The sequence below is a fragment of the Anopheles stephensi genome, chromosome 2, assembly GCF_013141755.1.
Source record: "Anopheles stephensi strain Indian chromosome 2, UCI_ANSTEP_V1.0, whole genome shotgun sequence".
In the NCBI taxonomy this organism is placed as follows: Eukaryota; Metazoa; Arthropoda; class Insecta; order Diptera; family Culicidae; genus Anopheles; species Anopheles stephensi.
In genome coordinates this window covers 88,655,813-88,670,860 of record NC_050202.1, presented here as the reverse complement: position 1 = coordinate 88,670,860, position 15,048 = coordinate 88,655,813, and the positions used below count along the sequence as shown (strand labels likewise).

The window sequence follows — 15,048 nt, the reverse complement described above, 5'->3', positions numbered from 1 at the left end:
GTGGGATGGTGAGCTGATTGAAGTTTTGCTAAAATTGTTGGGGTGTCATAATTAAATCGTTTGTGAATTTATTTGCACCAATGAAAGTGGTTTTACCCTGAGCCATTCCTCACTCGGCAGCTCAGCAGGTTTGTGGAGAAAGCAAATAATTTTTAATGGTGTAGTAAATTGTTTATATGATGTACGACCTGTTGGCAATAAACGAATATATTGCTAACAAAGCTCTATCTGGAACATATAGACATAGTGCCATTCAATTTTGAGTCCAAATTAGTAGCTACAGAATTCTTTGAAAAAGCTTATCTCTGCGCTTGTTTTATTGTGAGACAATTCAATCATGAGAGATGTTTATTTTAAGCACTATCGAATTAGAGGTGTATGTGGAATGCGATTATATCATCCGGACAATGCTAGGACGCTACACATTTTCCCATCGACGGGAAGGAAACGCTCGGGGAGTCCATTCGTTGATACTGGCAATTAATGAAATTAGATTACTCGACTCGATACGCGTAATGCAGGCAAACGTTGAGCAACATTTGTTGCCGTCTCAGCGCTCTTATGTTTCCCCACCCGTTACCGGCAGTTCTGGCACGTCGCCCTTAATAACGCGCCGAATGCACATTAGTGATAGTGGCCCATCGTTACACGCTCACCTGTTCAATTTCACGGCCATCGAGCCACGCGGGCGCTCGACTCGACTCGATGTAGGTCGTGGTCGGAGAGAGCCTTCGCCGACTTCGATGCTCAGCAAATGCAAATCGCTGACCACCATCAGCGTAGCGGCGTACTGGTCGTACACTGTGAAGCCTTCGCCAGATTAGCCAGCCCTCCATCCCAGACACAGCACCCACATACAGTCTCCCTAGTGTTATCGTGCACCAGACTCCGTGCTCTGAAGGTCTGCCAGCAAACTTCGACGTGTGCCTCAACCACCCGGTTTGCGCCAATTTTCATCTCGGATAATTAATAATCAACAACCGATGATTGTGGGAACGATCTTAAATCTCGGATCTTGGCGCGTCTAATCGACGTGCTTAGAATGGAGATGGAGCACCGCTGAAACAATGTTCTAAAAGGGAGTTACACTGTTATACGTCAAGATAAAGAAAAATGTGTGTGAGGGTTTTGTTACTCTCCAGTTATTACCACGTAAAACGAGATCAAGATCATGGAGCGGGTGTTCGTTCGTTCGTTCGTAGGCTCGCCGTGTATGATCAGCTTGTGGCAGAGAATTCCATTAGACTCGCATCATTCGCACTTCTAAAGCACAAAACCTTACACAACTTGCAGGTGCAGCTTCTTCTGTTGCAGTAGTTGTGCATTATTCCCGTGCCAACGTTGCAATTATGCGAAACAATGCATGTTATAAGTGTGGGTGAAGATCGGTGATCTTTGCCACTCAGAAGCTGTTTAGAAGCGGGCTTGGGTCGGATCGAAAACGCTTCACCTTGATCGCGGATTAGTATTTAGAACTTGCGTTGTTCGTTGTTTGATCTCCAACATACACCACCCGTCAGCCTTGAACGCTCCGGGCTAAAGTGGATTTGATGGGTGAACAAATTGTTTTATCATTCCTTAGGTACGAAGCATCTTTCGCATACGCAGCTGCCCCAGCTGTGTGGAAGGCCTGCATGAAGATTAATTTACTTAAAATCAGCTAAAAGCCGGTCGAGCACGTTCCTTCGTTAGACATTCAACCCGCATCGTCACAAGCTTCTCGGTGCGGTACAGAGCAGCGCGACCCGAGTACCCGAGCGGGGTTTGAGCGTAAGAACTCACAGTCATAAAATTATCTTCCTAATGAGCGTGTGATTGGATGGCGTGAGTCATCTCGAAGGTTAGAAAACGCAATGTGGATACCGTTCTGGGGAAGCTTAAATGCTTGTTGGAGTATTTTATCGAGAAAATTAGATTTCCAAAATTAACTCTAGCCCAAGTATCAAACAACATTAGGATTTGCTGTGGATGGAAGTATAATGTCCTTGAGAAGTCTTCAACTCGCTCAATACGTATTGCATACTTTCAGGAGTAAATAGCTGAGAGTAGACTGTCACAACATCGGAGACATTAGAGTTCGTGTAGAATGCACGTGTTTCAAGATGCATTAGTAAGCGACTGACCGCACTGCAAATGGGTGGTAAAACCCCGACATTTTGCCGACTAATTTATTCTACTGCTGACCGGTAAATAGCCGATGCGGGACATTATTTCTTCGCGAACTAATGCAACAGCTGTTGAGGAATTGACAAACAGTCATGATCATGCAGGTTGTAACCCTTCGATACTTGGCGAAGATTTATGCTTTCCGTGCGTTTGCCTGTTGAGCTTTTGCATCAATCACTGGACTGGAATGTACGATCCAAGCGTCGCCATCTGTGGTACAGGAAATGTGTTGTAGCGATTGCGTTCCCTTGAATGTTACTGTTCATATAAAGGAAGCATGATGATCAAGGCAATCCTCCTTGTTTACAGGTGTCGTTCTAAAACAAGTATTTAACTGTAGACTTCGTCAAGCGATTCCACCAAGATGATGTGATAAAACAAGCCAGCCACACTTACGAAACGTGCCGCTAACGCTAAATTGGTTGGTGCAATGAGTTTAATTTCACTTCTTCATCGTTGGCTTCAACAATTCGACTATTTTCCGGCTCAACGGATCAGAAAATGTTGAAGGCTCAGCCAGCCGGGCGTACAGTAGTGTCGAGCTTTTCTTGCAATCATTTACGGACCAGCAAACACCTAACGGCACACACCCCTTCGGTACCTTCAGCACCGATTGATGTGGTTTCGATCGGAATGTGACCAAGTGTGCATGTGTGTCTGTGTGTCTGTGATTGCAATCGTTGTGTGATTGAATGTGGGTGATTTATCATCGTACATCCGCAATTCGTACACAACACTTTGCGGAAACAGCTTCGCAATGCAGTGGATGTTCATTATCATGCACAAGGAGCCGCAGACAGTCGACTGGTGGGGTTGTTCTCGATCTTGATTTATTTCGCTTGGTCGAGCTTGGTGCTTGGTTGCGACTGAAACGTGATGATGGTTTATTGATGAAAGGAAGCCTCAAGCAACACGTGGTGCGCTACAATTGCTGTTGTTGGATTTAATATTTTCAAGATGTTTGACTAATGAGCACTAACGGTGACACTGTCATTGCTTGATTATAAGCTCATTGTTGTTGCTACGCGAGTCCATAAGGCGCCTCATTATTGGAGCGAGGTTTTATGATCCAAAACACCCCCAAACGCATAAAGCGCATCGTTTGTTCTTACACCGGGCCGCTGCTGGTTGGATAGACTCTTACACCAGTTGGGTGAGTGACCCAACGATTCAGCGGCCGAGATGTGTTTGTGAGGCGAATGCATGGTGAAGGGCTTTCGGTACTGACGGGAGAGCGAGAGTTTGTACCGTACGATCATACCGACAGATGGCGGAACAGAGCAACATGCTCGCATACACATTATCCCCCAAGATGTCTTATTTCTTCACGCTTCTCCTTTGGTTATTTCTTTGGGTTCTCTCGTTGTAAGAACAAAAAATAATGCATACCAAAACCACCCAAAGAACCGGCGAGTAACGTAACTCCGCTCGCCAGGGCCACACCACCGCAACACTTAATTAATGTTAATCATCGCAATCATGCTGGAAACAATTCTACAATTAGCTTCTTTTTGCTCTCTCTCTCTCTCTCTCTCGCGCTGCACGGTACTTCTTGCAAAGTACGATCTTCAAAATACACGGCACACAAACACACAAATACAAGCACACACATAGCACATTACAAACCTATTCTTTTCACGTGTCATGTAAAAGAAATGAGCTTTTTTTTGCTGCTGCGGTTGTTTCGCCCAACGTTGATTAAAAACACATTTTCGCTAGAACAAACCATCTCCTGTACGGGCGTGGAGAATGATGATGGCTGGCCAATGTTTTCCGCTGCCGATGCGTAACTGTACGGCACTGTACGGCCGAGCCGTGCGCTGATACTTCTGAGGCAACAGAACAGTTTGACTTGTTTGACGGAATGTGTTACTTTGAGTTTTTGTCGGCGATGCCGCTTCGGGTTCGTCATTGGCGGAGGTTGTGGGTTTGTTGTGAGGCCAAATTCGAACGCTGTGAAAGGCAATGTTTGTTTTCAAATTTAGTTACTTAAGTGCGGTGCTTGGGTGGTTTCGTTTCTATTGGCGGCGGCGAATCGAAAATGGGAAATTTCGCTTAGCATTTAATAATTAAATTATAGCATTTAAAATTGGAATTTTTTGTCGAATGCTTGTGTTCGTAAGTATGAGGAATATCTGAGGAGAATTTTATCATTCAATTGCATTCTTATGCAGTCAGCAATATTTCGTAGAAAGAAGCATTTTTACGTACTCTCATCAGGTCTAAGAGGCGTATCTGACTTCTCAATCTAGGAATGTTCCGATGACACATTAACTATAAAGTTTTATAGCAATTTCATCGATCATGTAACGAAACGAACATCAAGTTGCCCTTCATGCTATAGTTTCTAGTGAAGCGTGTCAGTTTCAACCTCACACCAGTTCCGAAAACAATCCACCGGAAACATGACTTCAAATAAAATAACGTTAAACTTAAACAAACTCACCACCAACACAGGGGCAACACACGGTAGCGGTGTGTTATTTTTACGGCCCAAGTATTTATGCACCTTGGCATAACTTTTTTTTTTCCAAGCACGCCTCATTGGTGCTAGAAGCACGGCAAACCGTGAGACATTTCGTAACCATTCCGTGGCTATTCGGATTGCTGGCACGTTGTGATGAACCAGAATAGATGGCCAAACCGTCTGGAGCAAAAACACGTTCCAACCGAACGGAAGTCTCCGAGTGTGCAAGTTTCGCTGACTTTTCCATGAGTTTTGCAAGATATTTTCTCTGGAATCTAGGTATAATAATATTTTCTGGAGCGCCTATTGTTGTACATAATGTGAAGTTTCCATTCTGGAGAAATGATTACAATTGTTTGAATGACATTTTGCTGAGGGCTCAATAGTGCGTTGTTGGATGTTTGAAGTTAAAGTTGTTGTCAGAATATTTCTTCCTGGATTGACTGTTAACTACACAAATGATGGAAATATAGTAGCTTGATTGACGTCTCGTATTTCAATCCATAAAACATTTGTGTAATTTTAGCTTTAAAAAGTTGAACTTCCATAGCACTTCCACTATGATATTCATTTTTTCTCATCTTCGGTTGCCAACTGTAAGGCTTCAGGATGACAAACATGAACGAAGCTATGGCTTATTTTTATGCTACCTACATGCAGCTACCTCTACTTTGTCCATTTTTCCCCCGCAATAAGGACTCCAAACTTCAGCACCGTCACCATGGTACGGACGAAACAACGGATGCTTGCGAAATTCGATCCGGTTCGGTGCGGCTCGGAATACTTTGTTGAATCGAACGACATGATATGATGGCGCCTTTCGGTCGTGCGTTTATTGATAAAACTTTTGTGCCAATATTTTATGCCAACACCCGATGCTTCTCGATGTAACTTTAGGCAGCGTCTGTTACTCGCTCCATGCTCCAGACTGGCTGTCGTTATTACTCTGTGATTTATTTAAGGTTATGTTGGTCGATCAAAGCCAATGTCTGTGTGGGCCAGCGTAATGTATGGATGGAGGTAAAACATAGGCAAGCATTAGCTTCTAAAGGAAACCTTTCCCATTCGGCAAGGGATGAAAATAGAGCGCAAATACCATAATCAACAACATTACCCCAAGTTGGAAACGTTGCCGATAAACAAAACTGAAGCAATCCTGTGTTCCTGTGTGGACCGGGTTCGTTAGGTGAAGAAGTAGAAAGCTGGGTTTGCGGTGCGGTACGCGCTTAAGAGCCTCCCGAACACCAGCACAGAACCCCGGCCAGAATAACGATAGCTACGGTACGGCGTGGAGTTGCAAAAAGAGGCAATATTTTGAATGGACGTGAAGTGTCGTCCTTTGTCGGTGGTTCTGTGGGCTCGTTTTTTGTGTGTGTGAGTGCTGTTGGGCCGGATTGAACAACCCTTATCGAACGTGGTGCGGCGGAATGGGTCGGTCGGGCGTGTTGTTTGACACAACCTCTTTAACACTTCTCACCCTTATTTTTACGATGTGCCAAAACAGCTTGGCAGCTTGGTACGTTGTTGAAGGTATCTAAGGTCCTTGCTGTTAAGGAGGGCGCAGCGACAAAAACACGACAAAAAGGTTACGACCTTATCGAGGTGCTTTTGTGATCCAGGTTTGAGGTTTATCATTATTTCTACAGCTAGATAAACTAAAATATTAAAGCCATCGTTCACGTTCACAAAACGATCCAAATTAATAACATCAACTGGGATGGAAAAGATATTCATCTCTGCTTCGTGGTCAAACACGTCAGGCTCAACTTTTCCCTAAGTCAAGTTTGCCGAACTAATGCCCTGGATCGAAAACAATGATCAAATATTAGCACATAATTCGATGTCATCCTGTGGCCAACGGACGCAACTTCAACCTTCTTCCTGTCGGTCACCGCAAAACGAAAAACTCGGATAAAATAACTCTGAGCTAAGGAAAAACTTATCGCCGTATAAATCTGTCGCAGCATAATCTCGTCCCGCTGGCAAGGCAATTTGCGGGACAAAAATGAACTACGTAACAACAAAAAACCTACGGCACACAGTTGAAACAAAAAAGACCCCACCAGAAAACCTCATTAAATCCTACAGTTCTATCACCGTGCCGTCGTAGACACCGTATCGAGATGGTGTTCTGCAAATTGTTCGATAATGTCACACAAGTTTGCTGGTGGTGGGCTTCGACTTTGCCCGGGGGCTCGGCATGGCCTGTCCAGTGTCAGACCAAGAATTTGCTGAGTCTAAATTGCATTCAATTTCATTCGCTTTTCGTCCTTTTTTTGTTGCTGCTGCAAGATTCTCACCACGCGGAGAAGTTGGGACAGATTTTTTGGTTCCGGTTTTTGTCGATGCATCCAGCGTTCGGTTGAGCTGTGCTGAATTGATTTTTTTGTATTCCTTTGTGATTCAATCTCCTCTTTAGGAAGCTCCAAAGGATATCCTAGTGAGGACGAGAGCTAAGGACGAGAGAATGAAAGGAAAAACATTCAATCGGTTCGAAGCGAAATCGGTCAATACGTTTCTTGCCTAGATCTTTCGAGCGTCGCAGGCAAGTACAGCTGCAATGCTGTCTAGTGCCGCACTTTACTGCAACTGGGCAACTTGTTCCTGGGTCGTTTCGCACGACCAGGCTAGACTGCCGAACCATGGCCTACAATGCTACAGTGAAAGCAGCAACTTGAGTCAATTGGCTTCTCTTCTTTCTGTGTTTGGCTTTAGGTCTGTGGTTCTGGAGAGCGACTGCTGCTCTTATCTGGCCCACCGCTTCAACGATTCTGCACCGGATGATCAATATTGTCAACCGGATTGTCGCGATTTGCAGAGCGGATGATAAACTGGTCGCAATTAAGACGGTACGCAACTATGCTACCGGACTGTCGCGACGATGACAAATTTTTGGTTGGTCCACCAACTAGTTTGCCCGGGGGTTGTGATTTTGCGAACCAGCGAAAGCACTGCCAAGAGAAAAAAGGTGAAGAAAAACTCTTGAAAACACTCCAAGTACTTGTTCTTCTTTCACTTTACCAATTGGGGTTTGAACATTGGTTGGTTTCGAGCCGTGGATTCTCGTTTAAAGCACCCTTCAAGGCAAGGCAAATAGTCATTGCCGAAGCCGAACCGGAAGTCTACCGGAATGGAAAGTGAGTCGGATGAGAGTGTGGGTGACGGGAGCGGCGAGAATTCCGAGAGCGAGGAAGAAAGCTAACACCCGAATAACATGATACACGTACACGAAGTGCTCGGGATAAGGTTACCACCGTATCGTCACTGCCCGCCAGCATCAACCTCACCGAGGCGACAATAGGGCGACAGAGAAGGAGATTGGGCGGGGAGAAGGACTTTGTTTGTCTCTTCAATTGCCGCTGGTCGATGTGGAATGGAGGTTCGCGTAACACGATACTGATTGAGCGTATCCTTGAAACATCCGCTCACCGGAGGAGACAAGCCGTCGTCAAAGGTCGCTGCTTTTCGAATGGTGACTTTTCCGGCCAGTGCCAGTTTTGATTGTTCAAACTGGAGCATATTGGTGTTTGTGAGCTAATTACGGTGGACATGTTTCAGAGTTGGTGATATAGTTTTTTGTTCACTTTCATTTCGGATTTCTCTTCTTCAACTTTTTGAAGTGTTTTTTTATTGTTACTTTTAAATTAATAAAATATAGGGCAATGAAGTTAACTTTCAATAATTTTATAAAGTATTGTCTATTTAAATTCTCCTCATGTCTTAACTATTTCGATCATTACCTAGAGCTTCAAAATGAAACTACCACCAACCTGAAGGCAACCAACCAATATGCTAAGCTCGCTTGTACACGCTTAATGGTTGGCGTCCTTTCATCACTCGTCCTACCGGCCCCAAGAGAACGGCCCACCCTTCGGGATCGACATGTTGTTGCTCAATCAATTTTCCCGCTCTCGTGATGTGCCTAACTTTCGGGTCGATAATGAAAATTCGATTACCGTTCCAGTTTCCTGCGCCAGCACGCCATACGCGCGACTCGAGCGGGGGAAAACTAGCGAAAGGAAATTAGGAATATTGGATTTTGATACACCCGAGCATGGGAGACCCTTCTCGGTGGCATGGGAGACGGTAGTGATACGGTTCGTGGTATCCGATTAGGGGTAGTTTATGTGCCGTGGAAAGGTTTTTTTGTGTGTAGTTGTTACCCTCGGGGTGGAGGACGATCAGTACGAAACAAAGGGATTTTTGCACGCGTGCAAGCGTTTGTTCATTGTTTGCTCATTAATTGTTAAGTTGATTTCGGCAAGCAATTATGTCGATTTCGTTTAGAGTTCTTTATTAGATTTTAGTGTTTTATTATTTATTTGCTTATTACTCAATAGCGAATAAGAAATTTATTTTTATCCAAAATTTAAATAATTCCTATTGGACAACAACACTGCAGCAGCTTCAATGTATCAGACACAGCCATCTTGTGGTAAACTTTACCACGCCAGTGTTTGCGGTGGCACTGTCCAGCAAAAAAAAAAAACGAACAAAACTTGACCAACTCCTCCGGGACATTCGGCTAACCCACGAGCCACGAGCTGGGCAGCGGAAAAATTCATTTTCCGTGCTGTGGCATCGTTACTGGTCTGGCGGTAGCCAGTATTTTTGTTTTACGACTCCAAACCCTGGGACATCGGACCGACGTTGGCCGATGACGATGATGACGAACGAAGCGAAAAAAGCGCGACCGACAGCGTTGGGGCGAAACTGGACGCTGCATGCCGAAATGGGACTCCATAAATTCGAAACAACTAATAAATAAATGATGTTACGCCAGAATGATTATTCTCCCGGGAGGTGCAGAGGTGACCGTGTGGCTTAGGTTGGCGTGCCCGTGTCAGTGGGACTGCCGGAGCCAATTGCTACCGTTGGTGGTCGGTTCGGAAGGTCGAATGTCGCGGACTACTGTCGCCAGCGTGACATCTTTTAACCTGACGGTTGGGCACAACAGCACAACTGCTGACCAATTCTGGGCCTTTGGGGTGGAAAAAGTTTTCTTGCCTTGCGCACTTGCGTTTGGCTGTTCGGTGTGTTTCGCACGTGAGATTTTATGCTCACAATTTAATCTTAAGACGAAATGGGCAGAAATTAGACCATTACTTTCGACCACCAGACCATAAGAAAGGGAACTGGAGCAAGAAACCGATCCTTGAAACAATGTTTGAAATTAACGACCGGGTATGTTAAGTTAACTGCGGGGGGAGAAGTGCGAAGTTTTGATGAAGTTAAAGGTCATCAAGGTACCAAGGTTTGAGGGCAATGGCGATGGGCCTGTAAGTAATCGTTTAATAGGTGTTATAGACATAAAAGCATTCCTGAGACAAATTGCCCCGGTGGATTAAGTGCCCAGGCTAGAACATTCAGCCAAACACCGCAGCTGTATCTCGTAGTTGTCGCCGTGGTCGTCATCTGGGCCGACCTTGGTTTTGCAAACTGTGCATTAATATTTCCCTTTCATCCCACATGCGGTCGTACACGCCGCCCTTAGATGGGATCGCAGCTGCATATTTGCGCCCGTTACGTTCACTGCAGTGCTACCTCGTCAGCTCCGGACATTTCCGGCAACCGGGTACCAACAAAGGTACGCACTTGCGGTGTCGCTCGTTTCGCCGTACGAGCGCTGATTTTTAAAATGGCAAACGTTTAGTGTGGGAAGAATGGCGGCTAACGCAACACAACACTTTAGGAAATCTAATAGGCAAATAGAAGGGTATAAAAAACCCGACCAGCAAAGGGTTTTGGGGTGATGTACGATCCGGTCGGAAAACCTATTCGAAAACAATGTAAAAGTAAACTCTTGCTCCGACGTTTGGCAACGTGATTGTGGAGCTCGTCCAAGATCGAGCTGTATGGATGAATTTTCCAACCAGGAATCGCTTGACTTTGATTGCTGTGCGAGCTCGTTCGGAGCCGTCTGTATGTCACCATTTTCGTTTGCAACCGTCCAACCTAGCCTTGGTGGAGGGAAATCGGGTGGGCATCAAACAACACCAGGGCACGTGGGCATCGTTCTGCATTCTGCTACATTTGCTCCACAATAAAACAGGCCACGGTGTGTTTCTTCTTCTATCAAATGTAAACCGCGTAGGAGTGGTCCGTAGATAGTCACAGTCGAGCGCAGGCAGAAAGCAGATCGGTCCGTCTGCCTGTGTGTCGGACGTATTTGATCAGTTTTGCCGCTGCAATGTTCCAACGATGAATGCTATTGCCAGTGCGCAATTACTCTTGTTATGAAACAATATTTATTGACAGTCGGTTGACATTACGGACCGGAGCCTGCTGCTGGGGTTTGGTCGGTAGCTTGCACGGGTGCTTTTATTACAGCACCATTATGTCCATATTTGTGGTCGAAGTTGATGGTAAAATAATTTGATGATATTAAATAATCTCCCAAAAAGCGTTCTTTATTGCCATTAAAAGAAGCAGCGGTTAATAGCCATCGGGAGAGAGCAGAGATTAAATAAAGAACGCAATTCTAGGAAAAGGAATTAAATTCGGAAACTCATCCTAAGCTGTAATGGATCCCATTTCGGAAGACGTTTCTTGCGTAACAAATTACCAAAAAAATTGCTGATCTTCTGTTCAATCGTGTAATTTAATCCTTTTGTAGGATGCAATCCCCGCTAAGCCAACTTCATACCAAGCTCCAGCTCCGAGTTCGGTATTGTTAACGATACTTTCACTTTCTCCACACCCTAAAAAACAAAACTCAAGCAAGAAGCTTCTACCAGAAATAGACTTGAACGCGCTGTATCGAACTGGAAAAATATCATCTAACCATTATGAGGTCCAAAGCATACAGCAACCGAGCGCTCCGAATCGATTCCCGGACCGATTTCTAGCGAATCGATACCATTAGAGGCAAGTTGTCCAATGGTCCGTTTAAGGGTTCCATATCCACCACCAAATGGTTATCTGATATTTCATCGAAAATAATTGGGAACCAAAAATGTTCCCTGCGCTGGCCCAACCGCTACTCCAATGCCAACCAAACGAAGAAGAAAAAAAAGGGATAACAAGCAGAGCCGCCGGAATGTTTTCCTCGCGGGGTTGGAAAGCTGTAAGGAAGCAAATCTGTTGCCGATAAAGAAAAGCGAGTAAGGAAAAATTTAACCCACAGCCACACAGATAGCCACGAACCGGACGTTCGGTCGTGGGTACCATTTTCTTGGGAAACTGTAGCAAACGGATAGGAAGCGCATTGTGCTGGTGGTTCGAATTCCTGCACGAACTTTGGCGCAGCGATTGGGAAGATATTGGGAAGCAAGAATCATGCTTACCTTTCGCCAGACTAACCTTTTACCTTCGGGTGGGTGGTACGGAATGGTAAATTTCCAAACGCGTTTTCCGATTGCGTTGGAATGTGAAGCTTTTGTTATTTTTGGTTTGGGTTTCGTTCGATTTTTTTTATCGAGTCCGGCCATTTTGGAACGGAATTTTCTTCGGTACGATTCGACTTGTCTTTAAATGAAACACCAAAAGAAAGCACTAGACGGCGGCTATATGAGAAGGAGATAAAAGCAGGGTAGATAATATGTAACAGAGGAAAACATCCTTTACCCGTAGGATGAGGTGCAGTTTATGCGCTTTCCACACTTACATATACAGAAAAGCGCTCATTAAAGGGAAACTCTTTTCCCCCAAACGGTTTATTCTTTATCATTTCTAATGCATGCTTTTGGCTTTGTTCCAAAGGGATTATTCAACTTTCGGAACCTTTCGTCAACACAATGGCGTTCTTGTTTTTTTTTTCGATGGAACTAGGTTTTTATTTACGTAACATTAGTCCACCCATTGGAAGAGGTATGGCGTTGTGGGGAAACCGGGGGTAGATTGCATGTGGCGACAGCATGTCCCGAAGAACGGGCGCCCATCAAGCGTGTACGGGGCTGTGGTTGTGCCACGTACATCGCTTCCATGGCAACACGGACCGGCCACAGTACAACAAAAGGGAACCAGTTCACTACACTCAAGCCCCCGTCCCAAGCAACTACACCAATACAAACTTCTCAATCATCGGTCGAAGCGATCGAAGCAGGCTGCTTTCTCCTGTCTGGCCACGACTTTCTAGCGACAGGACATAGCGTATGCGGAGCGTACTAATACAGGCTAAGCTCTCGCACTCACCAAGAGGTCTAGGGGGAAGTACTCGCTGGGAGGGATGTGTTTCACATGCATTATTTATCACAAGACTTGTTCTACCGTCAGGTTCATCGGGACGAAAAAGGACTTGAATCTATGTGTGTGTGTGTGTGGACACGCCACGAGCATGTTGGATTGATATGTAGGTGCACCTGGCAGAAGGACTCGCACCGGGAGGTTTTCCGAACAACAATGTTGTGCTGCATACACACAAACAAAGATAGCGCTGTGGGTGTGTGTATGTGTGTTGGAGCATAGTTCTACGGTACGGAACACGTTTCCGAAATGGTGGGCATAATTTCAGACCATCGATTAGGAGTTCCAGGCGGTTTCGGTGGCAGCAACCGTAAGGGCTTTTAGGATCTGTACTACAGCTCCAGATATGTTTCATCTGGCCGAGTCCATCCGCCCTTCCATTGCCCTGCTTATCTCCCCTCGTTTAACACAATCGTCCTTTATGCGTGCCCTCGAGTTGAGGAATACATCTTTCCCTCAATGTCATGCCATCGGTTGAGTGAAAGAAGCAAGAAAAAACACATGCTCCAATAAAGCTCCCTCTGGCTCGAGATCCGATACAAAGACACGCCATTATTTGCATTGGAGTGAATGGCGAATAGTAGCACTTGTGTGGGTGAAGCGGAATGCATAAATGTTTGATCAACTTTCCTTATACCCCCAAAAGCGATGAGTAATGTGATAGCCATCGACGAACGTTGTTTGTTTTTTTCTTGTTGGGAGGACTGGACAGTAACAGCTCGTTTTCGGCGTCAGATGTATGGGATGGTAGAAATAAGGGACGACCCTATACCACGTGTTGCCATTTGGAGCATCTTGTTTTTTTTAGCTGGAATTGTTCTACCCTCCAAGTAGAGCTTATCGAACGTTTCTCTCCAAAATAATATGCGAGCCCTCCGCAAAACCCCCATGATGTGATGGTCTTGTTCTTCTTGGTCGTAGGTTGAGAGCAACACGGTTAGGTCGATTGGTGGGTCCCTGTTGACCATTCCGCAAAACAAGCAGAGCTTTAACGCACCGAAGAGGATATGCTGATTGGCTGGACGCAAATTCCCAACGTGAATGGCCGTTGGAAGGCGTGCATGCCGGAATAGACCGTGGGCCATGGTTCATTAAATTGAAGTAGGGATTTGTCGATGGGATTTTGGAGCTGATTTTTATGTGTGTTGTTTTCTGGTAACTATTATATTCAAATTTGATTGCTTAGGATCACCTCTTATCGAGACTGTTTGCAGATGGCTATGTGCGGTGGATCTCGCAACAGCAATAAGTGAGCTTTTCAGAGTCATTAAATTGAAGTACCAATGCTCGAGTGCGATATAAGTCTTGCAGAAATCCCACAGAAGTAACATTTTAAAAAAGTTGAAGAAATTGAGCTATTACGGTAGTTTTAAAACCGTTCGCTGAGTCTTTAAAATATCTGCAAAACGCCACCAAAGGCCCAAATTGAGCGTCAGAAAAACAAAAACAAGCCGAAACAATCTCCAAACAACCGGCCAAACCCAAACGGCAATGCCGTACGAAATAATGGATTCAGGACAGGTTTTTTTTCCAGCTCTCCTTTAGTGTTTGATGTGAATTATAGCGAAATCTTGCACTGGCTCTCGGGCGTAGTAGTTGCTCCCCAACCTCGGTATCCGCGGTACGTGTTTCTTGTTCAACTAACTAAATTATGTTCCGAAACGTTTCGACGCGTTTGCAGGTTTTTGCGCTTCGGGCTGGTTTGTTATCGAGGGACGCTGCATTTCTCGGGACCTTTTGGTCCTCTCCGCTTCCAGTGCAGTTGCCGGATTGTTTGCCGGATTTGCAAGGTTTCTTCGGGACTTTGGGTTTCGTGGCTGCTGCTTGCCACAGGAAGTACGTGTTTTTCGCCTTGAACTGAAAACGTAATTAATTAGTCCCATTACCGATTGCTTTTCGGCCGGTTCTGGGGAGACAGAAAAATGCTACAAAATTCTAACGCAAAAAGAATTTCTCTCTGGAACAGAACGAGATTTTGGAAAAAAGTACAGAAGATAGACAATAAGAAATAAAAGGATCCCACTCAGGGAAACCCCCTAGAATGAGAATAAAATGAACAACTAATGCAAGTCACTGGTAGAACGAGATCGAAATACGCAGCAATCGCTTACGAGACTCGCTTACCCTCTTCACTGATTACTTAGTTGGCAAGAGGTTGGCTGCGAAGATGTCCTCCTCTGCATCTTTTCGACACCCGGTCCCGTGTTCCCGGATGCACTGTGTTTGATCAA

General features: G+C 45.1%; 1 protein-coding gene across 1 annotated transcript in view; it reads left to right on the top strand.

Moving 5' to 3' along the window:
* Positions 1 to 15,048, top strand: part of LOC118505135 — a 144,069-nt gene that overhangs the window by 891 nt on the left and 128,130 nt on the right. The window lies entirely within an intron of this gene.